This window comes from Gymnoscopelus microlampas, assembly GCF_963454915.1.
Source record: "Gymnoscopelus microlampas genome assembly, chromosome: 19".
Taxonomy (NCBI): Eukaryota; Metazoa; Chordata; class Actinopteri; order Myctophiformes; family Myctophidae; genus Gymnoscopelus; species Gymnoscopelus microlampas.
Genome location: NC_139956.1, coordinates 1,041,062 through 1,055,965, shown reverse-complemented (window position 1 = coordinate 1,055,965; position 14,904 = coordinate 1,041,062). Strand labels below are relative to the sequence as shown.

The 14,904-nt window shown below is 39.3% G+C and overlaps 2 protein-coding genes across 5 annotated transcripts in view; both read right to left on the bottom strand.

Moving 5' to 3' along the window:
- LOC311034803 (NACHT, LRR and PYD domains-containing protein 3-like) overlaps positions 1-14,904 on the bottom strand; it is a gene marked incomplete at its 5' end in the record, with an annotated part of 82,293 nt that overhangs the window by 38,914 nt on the left and 28,475 nt on the right. For 3 of the 4 annotated variants that reach the window (XM_084042807.1, XM_084042809.1, XM_084042808.1), the window contains 2 exons: positions 5,338-5,434; positions 8,295-8,387. The exons of the other annotated variant lie outside the window; for it this stretch is intronic. Of the gene's footprint in view, positions 1-5,337; positions 5,435-8,294; positions 8,388-14,904 lie in introns of those variants that run through there. 4 annotated transcript variants of the gene reach the window in all.
- LOC311034809 (NLR family CARD domain-containing protein 3-like) overlaps positions 14,804-14,904 on the bottom strand; it is a 25,121-nt gene continuing 25,020 nt past the window's right edge. The window contains exon 9 of the mRNA XM_084042822.1: positions 14,804-14,904. This exon is cut by the window's right edge and continues 570 nt beyond it. The gene's annotated coding sequence lies outside the window, so the exon portion shown is untranslated.

Genomic DNA, 14,904 nt, shown 5'->3' with positions numbered 1-14,904 from the left:
ACATTAAAAAGGAATGGAGAAATTATTCCTCCTTGACGGACACTATTGGTCACATGAAAAGGAGCAGATATTGACTTCCTCCATTTTACTCTCATTGTCTGGTGAGCATACCAGAACACCAAGATTCTGACAAGAAACTAGGGACCCCTCTCTGTGTCAGTTTTAAGAATAACTAGGGCCGGGACTTTATCGCGTTAATTTCGATCAATTAATTACAGAAAAATTATCGCGTTAAAAAAATTAACGCATTTTAATCGCACTTATTTTTGCCCCGTGGAACGTTTCTCACGGGACGAGTTTCAGACGGACCGTTTGTCCCGGTGCACCAAGAAACATGCATGGGTCTCGTCTGGTCTCAGACAACAACAAACCGCAGGCAACGCAGTGCATGAAAGCATGAATGAAGACGGCGCACCCGATAGCCTGCTTGATAATGTTGGCTGGGCTGCCCCCCCGAACCCCCGCCCCGCGGGAGAGGGGGGGGGGGGGGGGGCGATGCGGTGCGGGTCACATGCGCGCGGATTATTTGTATTAATTAATTAATTAAACGACGATAAAACAACAGTGACAACACACTCTACCTGCAATGTAGAAATACTATGTTACAATTAAAAGTCCGGAATTCAAAATGTACTTGAGTAAAAGTATAAAAGTATCAAAATGTATTTAAAGTACCAACAGTTAAAGTACTCAAATCTTTTGAAAATAGCAGATCTACAAGCTCACAATGCATGTAGATGGCTATTTTCTAATGGCCGATATAGGGCTGAAGTGGTTACTGTATGTTTTGTAATAATAATCAAAATCTACAAAGTAACTAGTAACTAAAGTTTTCAAATAATTTTAGCGGAGTATAAGTGTAATATTTTACTCTGAGATGTAGTGGAGTAGAAGTAAAAGTATTAGAAATTGGAAATACTTGAGTAAAGTAAAAAATACCTCAAAATTGTACTTAAGTGCAGTACTTGAGAACGTGTACTTAAAGACGTTTACCAAAATCCATTTGAAAACAAATTTTCTCACTGTTCTCAGGTCAAATATTGATGTGCGATTAAAATGCGATTAATTTAGATTAATTAATTACAAAGCCTCTAATTAATTAGATTATTTTTTTTAATCGAGTCCCAGCCCTAAGAATAACTTTTCATGATTAATGCGGTCAAAGGCCCTAGAGGCATCAATAAAAGAAACAAACATAGTAGAATTCTGCCTACTATATTTATCTAAAATCTCTTTAAGAGCAAAAATACACAAATCAGTGCCATGTTTTCATTTGAATCCAAATTGGTTATCAGGTGATCAACCTCTCAAGTCTACTCAGTAGAATTGTCTCTAGCACTTTGGACAAAACGCTGGCCAAGGCTATTGGTCTATAGTTATCAGAGCTGTTTAGTTTACCCACTTTGTCTTTAATGACCGGCACTAACACAACAGAGAGCATGGAAACAGGTAAAAACCCATGAACAAAAAAACCTGTAAAACACATAGCAACCAGAGGGCACAGTTTCTTACTGGCTAGTTTTAGATGTTCAGCTGTTATCTTATCCAGACCACAGGCCTTATTATCTCCTAGCTTCAAAACTGCTTCATGAATTTCGGCAGGAGTAACAATCACCTCATCATTAAAATCTACATTTTCCACTACAACCAGATTACTTTTTACACAGTTGAACAGCTCAGAATATTGTTTCTGCCATAGCTGTGACATTTCATCAGAACCACTCACTCCATCTATATTTGATGGAAGAGATGTTTTACAATTGTCTATCATTTTAATTTCCTTCCAGAAATCATTCACATTATGCTTTTGTAGCTTCTTTGCCAGTGAATCTGACTTCATTACGTTCTCATTTATTTTAATAAACCTAAGGGCATATCTAAAATTAGCATTAGTGTGTTTTTTTATGCTCAAACAGAGGGCCATGTCTACTTTTGCCAGACTCAGACAATCTTTTAAAAGCCATTCTAGCCTCTGCATGAAGCTCTTGGACGTGATCGTTCCACCCTGGCTTAGCATTACATGCTTTTGGCCTATGTTTGAGGAAAGGCCTGCTGGAGATACAGAGTGACTCCACAATAGACTCATACAAGGTAGATAGCTCTTTACAGTGTTGAACATTTCTGCAGTTCATGTCGCGACACAATAGAGCATCTTTTGGCACCTTAATATTACCTAGCAAGGCATCAGAACTTTTCACATATTTATCAAGATCTCTCTTGTTCAGTTTAGCCCAGTCAATTGTCCCTGCACATAAGCTGTTATCCACAGGCAACAACACTGGTAAATTGCCTGTATTTAACACCACACAAAATGGTATGTGGTCAGAGGTAGCCATATCATAGATAATTTCCATTTTATCAATACAGTCATGTGCATCTATTGTACAGAGACAATGATCAAGCCAGGAAGTAGTGTGCCAAGCCTCGCTAATATAAGTATAGCTCTTCTCAGGCAAAAGTACTTTGCTAGACAAAATCAAACCACTGTCTACACAAAATTGCATTAAATGCTTACCAAATAAGGAGTTAGCATCAGACACATCAGCATTCATGTCACCAACAACATATATGCAGGTGGAAGGATTATCCTGTATGAAAGACATAATAAATGCCATTCTGCTAAGATACTCATCTTCATTCTGATAGCATTCATATGGTGTATAAACATTCAAAATGATTAGCTTTTTGTCACTACAACACAGTTCAATTCCAATTGCCCAGTCAACGCCTAATCTAATTACATTAACCAACTGGTCATATTTTTTATTCCACAGCGTGGCAACTCCCCCTGGTATCCTCCCTCGTACCACTTTAGAACACAGGTCGGTGGTGGATTCCCCCGCCCCGTGAAAGTCCTTATGGATGGATGGTCCTTATGGATGGAGTGTTTAGCCAGGAAGGTCTCCTGAACACACAAAATGTCACATCCATCTAACAGTCTGTCCACAACAATACGGCGTGATTTATCAGATTCACTGTGGCCAACACGCAGCCCTCGCGCATTGTAAGATACAACTGAGATGTTCGTGTTCATAGAGAGTTAAGTTCATGTTCCTCACAGATACTATGCAGTCTCAAATGACACTTGACCCTACATGGTTTGCATTAAGAGTACATACATGCAGACACATGTACGCACGCACAGGCTCATTCCAACGCCTTATAGGAGCAAATACTGCTCCATCTCCATCCATGTACGTTTGTCTAATACACACACACACACACACACACACACACACACACACACACACACACACACACACACACACACACACACACACACACACACACACACACACACACACACACACACACACACACACACACACACACGTATGCTCATCTCCATCCATGCACGTTTGTCTAATACACACACACACACTCACTCACTCACTCACACACACATGTATGAGCATCTCCATCACGCACGGACATCTCACCCCCCACACATGTGGACAGTGAGAGCACATACATACACATACATGGAGAACCAACATATAAGTACCTCAGACATGACAATAGCCCCAGAGCCCCTTACCCTGAGAACCTTCCTACCATGTACTAGAGAGAGAAACAGCCTGTTAGACAGAACAACCTTTTTCTTCAATAAACCCTGTTTTTATTGTAACCTCATTTTTGCCTGACTGACTCCCTCATTTTCATAGCCAACATTCTCTCCAAGGCCAGACTCAATATACCACAATAACAACTATGTACAAAAATATATATAAATAAAATATTCGAAAATATTCAAAATGTTGTTCTTTTTTTTTTTAAATAGCCGATTTACAAGCTCACAACGTGTGGTAATGTGATACATTGTGAGCTTGTTGATCTGCTATTTTAAGTGGCAAAACTGAGCCTAGTTGCTTCTTTTGGGCTTGTTTTCATAGACCTGGCGGCTTTGTTTCTTTTGCAAAATCTGGCAACAAACTGATTACCTGCATTACACCTGCAGTAGCCTACTAGGGAGGAAGTGAACAAATATTAAACTAGATAAAGTGCTCCTCGGAAGACAGGTCTCCGCCAGGTCAGGTAGGTTATTGTGGCCTCCTGGTGGCGCTATAATAGGCCAATGTGAAAAGGGTGGCATTTGTTCCTCAACATAGTGTGAATATACGTGCAAAGTTTAACCGCATCAGATGCTGTGTTCATGATTTGCAGCATTTTGTTCTAAACAAGGCACGACTGTATACTTTAAATGTGAATATTAGGCAATAAGGATGGAATATGAAAAATCAAACATATCCGTCTTGATCACATAAAATGGTAAATGGTGCATTTATATAGCGCTTTTATCCAAAGCGCTTTACATTGATTGTGCCATTAACCCATTCACACACATTCACACACACATTCATACACCGATGGAGGAGGAAACCATGCAAGGCACCAACCTGCTCATCAGGAGCAATTAGGGGTTCAGCGTCTTGCTCAAGGACACTTCTACACTAACTCTGGGGGAGCGTCCCATCCACTGCCACCCATCACATGACTATAGAGATCGTGTGTACCAATTTGTGCGAAATTTGGATAATATCTGAAGGCTTAATATGAACAAAATGTTTTACATAAGTCGGCCTCCTGGTGGCGCTATACAAGGCAAATGTGAATTGGCATCCAGGGAGTGTGTGCACAGTTTCACTGTGATCAAGCCAACGGTGCCGGAGATTAGCTGTTCACAGACAGAATGACGGACACACACACACACACACACACACACACACACACACACACACACACACACACACACACACACACACACACACACACACACACACACACACACATTACATTACATTACAGTCATTTAGCAGACGCTTTTATCCAAAGTGACTTACAATAAGGTCATTCAACATAGGTAGGGAACTAAACTACTAATCACCAGAGGTCTTAAGTGCATTTCCTGTAAAAACAAGCAACCAAGAGTATACCTAGCGCTAAGGTAAAAGTGCAATATATATCAGCTACCTACTTTCATAAACACATGAGATAAAACAGCCAAATCAAATGATCACGAGCTAATAGATCCAATACAACAATAGTTCCTACAACTAGTTCACACACACACACACACACACACACACACACACACACACACACACACACACACACACACACACACACACACACACACACACACACACACACACACACACACACAGATGGACGGACAGGGTGCAAAACATACTCTGGCCATGCCTTACAGCGACAATGAAGCAGCACACAGAGAAAAACTCAACGGCGCCCCCTGTAAGAGACAATGGCGGCGCCCTGGAGAAGGCCAGGAATAAGGTGAATATGGCTTCAATGTAGAAACAGGATGTCAGGACTTACCTGAAGAAGAGAAGCTCAGTGTGGTGTGTTCAGCTTGAGGCGCTGAGAAGACATTCAGTGTGAGATGTCATCCAGACATGTAGATGAGCTCTTCTGTCTGAGTGGTAGAGGGGGGGGGGGGGGGATGGGGTCATGTTATATATGTGACTCCCAGGGAGACACAGAAACAGTAAAAGAGAAAACAGCTCATTCACTTCCTTGTAAAAGAAATAAAAAATCATTTCTCTGCTTTGTGTTTTGTGGTGAAAATCATCCCTCATTCATATCTATGGAACAGATTATCGCGTTTTCTCAGAGTCTCTGAGACCCTCCTACGTCTTTTAAAGCCATCGGCGGGTGACATTCATTAAAGGAACTTTAGTTGTGTTGAAACTTTAACAAGAGGAAATGATACTGACAGACGGACCTAACACACACACACACACACACACACACACACACACACACACACACACACACACACACACACACACACACACACACACACACACACACACACACACACACACACACACACACACACACACACACACACACGTGTAAATAGTGAAAACAGTTTGTCAGTCAGTAATGTCCACTTTATGCTCCTTCATACAGCAATGTTGAGCCTAGAATATAACAGATCTACAAGCTCACTGAGGGCTACTATAGAGTTACTATACACAACATCTACACAACATCTACACAACATCTACACAACTACACAACATCAACATCTACACAACATCTACACAACATCAACACAACTACACAACTACACAACATCTACACAACTACACAACATCAACATCTACACAATATCTACACAACATCAACACAACTACACAACTACACAACATCTACACAACTACACAACATCAACATCTACACAACATCTACACAACATCAACACAACTACACAACTACACAACATCTACACAACAACACAACATCAACATCTACACAACATCAACACAACATCAACACAACTACACAACATCAACATCTACACAACATCAACACAACTACACAACTACACAACATCTACACAACTACACAACATCAACATCAACACAACTACACAACTACACAACTACACAACATCAACATCTACACAACATCTACACAACTACACAACATCTACACAACTACACAACATCAACATCTACACAACATCAACACAACATCAACACAACTACACAACATCAACATCTACACAACATCAACACAACATCAACACAACTACACAACATCAACATCTACACAACTACACAACATCAACATCTACACAACATCTACACAACATCAACACAACTACACAACATCAACACAACTACACAACATCAACATCTACACAACATCTACACAACTACACAACATCTACACAACATCAACACAACTACACAACATCAACATCTACACAACATCTACACAACTACACAACATCTACACAACTACACAACATCAACATCTACACAACATCTACACAACATCAACACAACTACACAACTACACAACATCTACACAACTACACAACATCAACATCTACACAACATCTACACAACATCTACACAACAACACAACATCAACATCTACACAACATCAACACAACATCAACACAACTACACAACTACACAACATCAACATCTACACAACATCAACACAACTACACAACTACACAACATCTACACAACTACACAACATCAACACAACTACACAACTACACAACTACACAACATCAACATCTACACAACATCTACACAACTACACAACATCTACACAACTACACAACATCAACATCTACACAACATCAACACAACATCAACACAACTACACAACATCAACACAACTACACAACATCAACATCTACACAACTACACAACATCAACATCTACACAACATCTACACAACATCAACACAACTACACAACATCAACACAACTACACAACATCAACATCTACACAACATCTACACAACTACACAACATCTACACAACATCAACACAACTACACAACATCAACATCTACACAACATCTACACAACTACACAACATCTACACAACTACACAACATCAACATCTACACAACATCTACACAACATCAACACAACTACACAACTACACAACATCTACACAACTACACAACATCAACATCTACACAACATCAACACAACTATACAACTACACAACATCTACACAACTACACAACATCAACATCTACACAACATCTACACAACATCAACACAACTACACAACTACACAACATCTACACAACTACACAACATCAACATCTACACATCTACACAACATCAACACAACTACACAACTACACAACTACACAACATCAACATCTACACAACATCTACACAACATCAACACAACTACACAACTACACAACATCTACACAACATCAACATCTACACATCTACACAACATCAACACAACTACACAACTACACAACATCTACACAACTACACAACATCAACATCTACACAACATCTACACAACATCAACACAACTACACAAATACTTCAGAGCTTAAATACTTCAAAGCCATGAGATGCAAATGAGGGGAAAATCTTTTTAAATTCATCATGTTACATTACATTACATTACATTACATTACATTACATGTTAATCTCCTCATGTCGTCTGAAAGGTGATTTATACTTGGCTCTGTGCAGAAAACAGCAGATCTACAAGCTCACAACATGTTGCAGAGTGACATGTTGTGAGCTTGTAGATCTGCTTCTCTTCAATGCAACTTGAAATGTTTTAGTTTGTCTCTCCTCACGGCTAGGCTAACGGCTAGGCTAACCACAACAACACAAAGTAAACAAAGTAACAACTTTTATCATTAAATGTGACACATTTACAGCTTTAATGCCAATGTATGTAATTATAGATAGTTATAACTATGAAGCTCTGAGGATCCTTCATTTACTGACTTATTTACTCATTAAAACTTATCAAAACTTACTCTACACATGTTGTCTCATAATAGAGTCACTCTGTTCACTGCTGTAGTTCTGTGTTGGAGACTGAAGGACTTGCCTTTGACGAAACATTTTTGGCTGCCATTTAATGGCAGATCTACAAGCTCACCACGAGGTGCGATGTGAGGCGTTGTGAGCTTGTAGATCGAGGCTGTTTTAGGCATGTGACACCATGGTACGATGAAGCATAAATGAGTCTTTTAAAGTGACAGTACTCTATGCATTGTCTTGTCTGTGAGAAGTTGTGTTTAATTATTGGAGACACACACACACACACACACACACACACACACACACACACACACACACACACACACACACACACACACACACACACACACACACACACACACACACACACACACACACGGTTGAGTTGCATTCAAAACTGTTGGAGTATTCTATAACTTAGACATAAGACTATGTATGGTATGGTTTCATAAAGTATTCTATAACTTAGACATAAGACTATGTATTGTATGGTTTCATAAAGTATTCTATAACTTAGACATAAGACCATGTATTGTATGGTTTCATAAAGGTTAAGACATATTAAAGGTTGTATTATTGTAAAACTGTCAGACACTGAACCATGCTCAAACTAAACCTTCCTAACACCATAATGTACGTTATAATAACAATAACAATGTTAAAGTGATCATACATGATTTAGTAAAAAACAAATAAATATACAACTGCTCTGTTATTACTACTAATGACAAATATACCTCATCTATAAATATAACTCTGTTTATGCCACATGATGCTGCACTGAGTTGCCACCCTGTGGTCAAGTTGGGTAACTGCGCCTCAGTGACCACAACAATAATCAGTCAATGATGAAAGTCATGCAAACACCAACACCTAATGCGCTCGCCCTCCTCCTAAACATCTGGTTGGTGTTGAGGTGGAGGAGGAGGTCCTCCATGTGCTCCAGGTATGCGCTCGCCCTCCTCCTAAACATCTGGTTGGTGTTGAGGTGGAGGAGGCCGCAGGTGGCCACCGCGCCCGAGATGGGGGTGTCTGGTGAACGGCACCTGAAACACAATCAGAATGGATCAGCTTCATTGGCACATGGCAGCTTTACTGAAGCACAAACAGTGGGTGAAATGTGTTCTTGTGCACAGTTACCATCGCATGGTTATTTACCCAAATACCCGAGATAAGATATAAAGGTGCGTGAGCATGGCATGCCTGGTGGGTGTGCGGGCTGCAGGGACGTGCACAGATAGACTCTAGGTGGTGCTAGAGCCCCTGCCCTTTGCCCTCTTGACCAGAAGTGCCCTTTTGAAAAAAAGGGAAAAAATGTTTTTTTTTTTTTTTTCAGTTTACAGCAGGGGTCTTCAACAGGGGGTCCTCAGAGTTACTACAGGGGGTCCACCAAATCTTTATGTGATATGATTTTTCTTTTTACCATAAACACTCGAAACCTAGCATCCCTTTTCTGAGGAGAACTTTAGCCAAAAATAGCAGAGCTTGTAGATCGGCTATTTTTGGAAAAGAGGTAGGTGTAGAGGGAAAAAAGAGCAGACCAAGTAAACAAAAAAAGTATAATTTACTTGAGAAACCTGCCCCTCAAAATGTCTGTGCACGCCACTGGCGGGCTGTCACAGTACAGCTGCAGGAACAGCAGGGTTTGTGTCACGCCCGGGGCCCGGGGCCCGGGGCCCGGGGCCTCTGCCACAATGCTGGTCAGCTCCCGCTTGGCCTCGGGGCCAACCTCGCCCAGACTGCTCTGGAAGTTGGCCGCCTCGTGCATGGATTGGACGAGGCCAGGTCTCTCCTCTACCTGAGACAAAAACAGTCAAAAGATTTAACCTCTGACAGAGTTTTCAATCCACACCTAAACTAAAACAGGTAATGCAAAAAAAAAATACTTTTCAAAATTAAGCCACTCAAAATGTATAAAAGTTTACTTTCAATAAGTATTCCTTTTAACCAACGTCTGTCCTAATCATGAATATCACATATCTGGGATATGTACATTTGCAGCAACATTGATTTGAATTCATGGTATTTTAGTGTAATATGATGTCAAGGTGCAAACACATGTGTATGTATATTTGTATATGTAAAGTACATTGGTTGACCCTTAACCATTGTTAAAGGAGTAGTTCACCCAAAAAAGGACTTATTTTCTATCAATTGCACACCCCATGAAGCCTTGAATCCATGGATTTATTTGTGTTTTGGTCAGATTCCTAAGCTAATAATTTGATTCCTGTCTCCTACCGGCTAATGTATCCGGTAGGAGACACAAAGTAGATTCTTTGTGTCTCCTACCGGAAATACACACGGGCATCAAATTATTAGCTTAGGAATGCGACAAAAAACTAAATAAATCCATGTATTCAAGGCTTCATGGGGTGTGCAATTGATAGAAAATAAATCTTTTTTTGGGTGAACTCCTCCTTTAATGCAACTCTCGTGTCCGCACAGTGTGTTTTAGACGTACTACAGGAGCTGAGCTTGAACATCCAACATTAAAAAAATGCACCATCTTGTCAAAATGTATGGACACAGACAAATGATCAAAACAATAAGAGAATAGTTTGGAAAAAACACCAAGCTGTGCCAAAGGGTTAATATGCACCTGGGAAACACACATGCACGCACAGTCACACACACACACACACACACACACACACACACACACACACACACACACACACACACACACACACACACACACACACACACACACACACACACACACACACACACACACACACACACTCACCAGTACAGACAGTGGCCTCTGTGCATCATCCCTTGGTGCTTGCCGGGAAGTGCCCCGCTCCAGGACTCGCCGGGTCTCTCGTCATCTCCCACCAGCTCATTGCCTCATCTGGCGCGAGGCTGAGATGAGATGAGAAGACATTTATGTTCAAGGACAGAAACACAATTAAATCCTTAATCGTTAATGATTTGTTATTATAATCAATTAATCATTATGTAAAATGTTATGATCGTGACAGCCTTTAGTGACAATAAAGTTAAAGCTGCAAAGCTGTCATGTGACAATAAAGATGTGATTGTGATTACATTACTGATCATAATACAAATAATGATACATTACTGATGCATTACATTAGATAATATTACGTAGCTGTAATGACCAGATCTGACAAAAAAAAACAACTACCTCGATGATAAAACATGAACAAAACGTGTGAGCTTTGGAGGTTATTTAAAGGGCCAGACCACTGTGTTAGAGGTTTGTGTTGTTGTGTTGTTACCTTGTCATGATGGAACTCCAAAGGTGGACAAGACATCTAAAATAATTGTTTCAGACAATAAATAATATCAACAAACCCACTACTGTTTGTTTTTTACTGTTTGTTTTGTATGTCAACTTCCTGTTGATTTTAATGTTGAAGAAAAACCCCTGAACCCTGTAAAAAAAAGTCAACCCCTCCCCCCCCCAAACTGTTTACTGTACATATTTTGATTTCTACTTGTCTAGATGATGTTTTTGCATAGTACTGAATATTTGTCTGTGGTTAAATGTTTCAATGAATTGAGTACAAAGGACCACGATGGAATCAAGCCATATAGTGCTTTCTTGTGTTTTAAATCCTCTAAACAGACCTGGTATTGAACTGTACTTCCCTGAGCTTGTCTTTACGAACTTAAATAAAGTTAATACATTATTCAACCAATCACATCTAGAGACAGTCTAACATGGTGACTGAGGTTTGTCTTTGTGCTTCAATCCCTGTGCAAAATGAACCCACACTGCCCTCTGCTGGGCAGACATAGAAGTCATTCATTCTCTCATATTGATCCAGAAAAATCATTTATATATTATTTATATAAATTCATACATTCATTCATTCATTCACAATGTTATTTACATAGAATGTTGTTTACACTGATGCTATCTTCATGGTTTACCTGGTATCCTATTTGTTCAGTGGTTTAACCACTGAACTAATAGGATACCAGGTAAACCATGTTTTCAACCTTTTTCATGCCAAGGACCCCTAAATTGATATACATTTGGCCGCGGACCCCCATTTGAAAGTGTTTTGTGCCAGGGACCCCCAGAAGCAAAGATATCAGTTAATTTTCGCTTTAAAAAAAAAATATATATTCAAAGATATATGCACACTTTTTCAAGGTTTTTCAAAAATAGCAGATCTACAAGCTCATAGCGCGGCACTTGGTGCCGCGCTATGAGCTTGTAGATCTGCTATTTTTGAATAGCCCAAAGCTAAGTGGTTAAAAATGATTGTGACGCTACGTTAACTCATTTTGCTGGGGACCCCCTGGTACTCCCTCAAGGACCACTGGTGTTGCCCGGACCACTGGTTATTATATTGATAGTTTATAGTTGTGTGTGTTTACCAGTGGTGTAAAGTAACTAAGTACATTTACTCAGGTACTGTACTTAAGTACAATTTTGAGGTATCTTTACTTTACTGGCGTAGCTCCAATTTTCAGTACTTTTACTTCTACTCCATTACATCTCAGAGGCAGATATATAATTTTTACTCCACTACAGTTATTTGAAAACCTTAGTTACTAGTTACTTTGATTTGTATTATTATTACACAACATAAATTAACCACTTCATCCCTGTATACATTTAGGCCATTTGAAAACAGCAGATCTACAAGCTCACAATGCGTCGCGGTGCGACTCATTGTGAGCTTGTAGATCTGCTGTTTTAAAAGTATTTTTTATACATTTGAAAACATAAAATGGGACATTCTGCATAATGAGTACTTTCTACTTTTGGTACTTTAACTACATTTTGATACCAATACTTTTGTACTTTTACTCAAGTAAATTTTGAATTCCGGACTTTTACTTGTAACAGAGTATTTCTACATTGCAGTATTGATACTTTTACTTAAATCAAACATTTGAGTACTTTTTCCACCACTAGTGTTGACCTTGTTTACTGTAAGTCACTCTGGATAAAGAGTGTCTGATAAATTAATACATTGTAAATTATAATTCACTTTTCTTTCTTTTTCTATGTGTTTGTTTTTATTAAATTGTTTTTAAAATAAAGTCACATTTCATAGTGAGGTCTGTATCTGTGAGAGTGTACACATGGAACCAAATGAACCATAAGGGTCCATGTGATTCCATTTGAACCAAATGGACCGTTTGGTACATTTGGTTCCATTAACACTGAGGATTTTACAGTGTCCATAGTCTAATGCACATCACACTGTGTGTGTGTGTGTGTGTGTGTGTGTGTGTGTGTGTGTGTGTGTGTGTGTGTGTGTGTGTGTGTGTGTGTGTGTGTGTGTGTGTGTGTGTGTGTGTGTGTGTGTGTGTGTGTGTTCAGTACAGACACACATTTACATCCAGAATGTTTTTATTGTATTTATGAACACAATCATATTAATTGATGTAACATTGTCACAATGTAAATACAATAACATTGGTTTCATTTTCTTGAAGATATGAGTAAATGTAGACATTAACCCATTAAGACCTGAAGCCGATTCTACATGTCTCCTAAATCTCAACAGTTTTCTGAAAAACCTATGTTTCTATATCAGTGGTTCTCAATCCTTTTCATGTCAAGGACCCCCAAAATTATATGTATTTGGCCACGGACCCCCATCAAAATATTTTGTTCCAGGGACCCCCCCAGAAGCAAAGATTTGAGTTAAAAATGTTCGCTTTAAAAATATATATATTCAAAGTTTTGCACACATTTTCACGATTTTTCAAAAATAGCAGATCTACAAGCTCGTAGCGCGGCACTCGGTGCCGCGCTACGAGCTTGTAGATCTGCTATTTTTGAATAGCCCAAAGTGTAAAATAATGCTTATTTAGCTCAAATCTAAAAATGACTTAATGGATTAAAAAGTTTAAAATATGTGAAATGACATTTTATAGGTTAAAATACAGTGATTTTCAACATCCTACCATTGGAGTAAATATAGATTTTTCCATTATCAATAAAACTATGTTATTCATGTTTAAATGTTGTAGATCAGTGGTTCACACACTGTTTAGTTCCAGACCTAAAAGAGACATGTGTCTCCACGGGATCCAAAGTAGTGAAAATAGCAGATCTACAAGCTCACAACGTGTGTGACGCAATGTGAGCTGACAATGTGACGCCTTGTGAGCTTGTAGATCTGCTATTTTCACTACTTTATACACGCTTCTTTATTCTTCCTCATTTTTTATGGAGTTTCTTTTTTTAAATAAAATTAAAAAAAAGTTAGCATTTCTTTTTTACTTTTAAAAAAACATTTGAAATAAAACAATAAAAAAGAAAAGTATACGGAAAAAGCACATCTTTACTGATGACCCATAAAGATGGATCCATGACCCAGTGTTTGGAACCCCCCCCCCCCCCCCCCCATTCTGTAAAAAAATAAACATCTGTTCCTGATTATTATAATATCACTTTATGGTCCTCACAAACTGTCTGTCCTCACACCCTGTCTGTCTGTCCTCACACCCTGTCTGTCTGTCTGTCTGTCTGTCTGTCTGTCTGTCTGTCTGTCTGTCTTCACACCCTGTCTGTCTGTCTGTCCTCACGCCCTGTCTGTCTGTCTGTTTGTCCTCACACAGAGACACAGAGCCTCTAACACAGAACCCAGGGTAGAGAGGTTC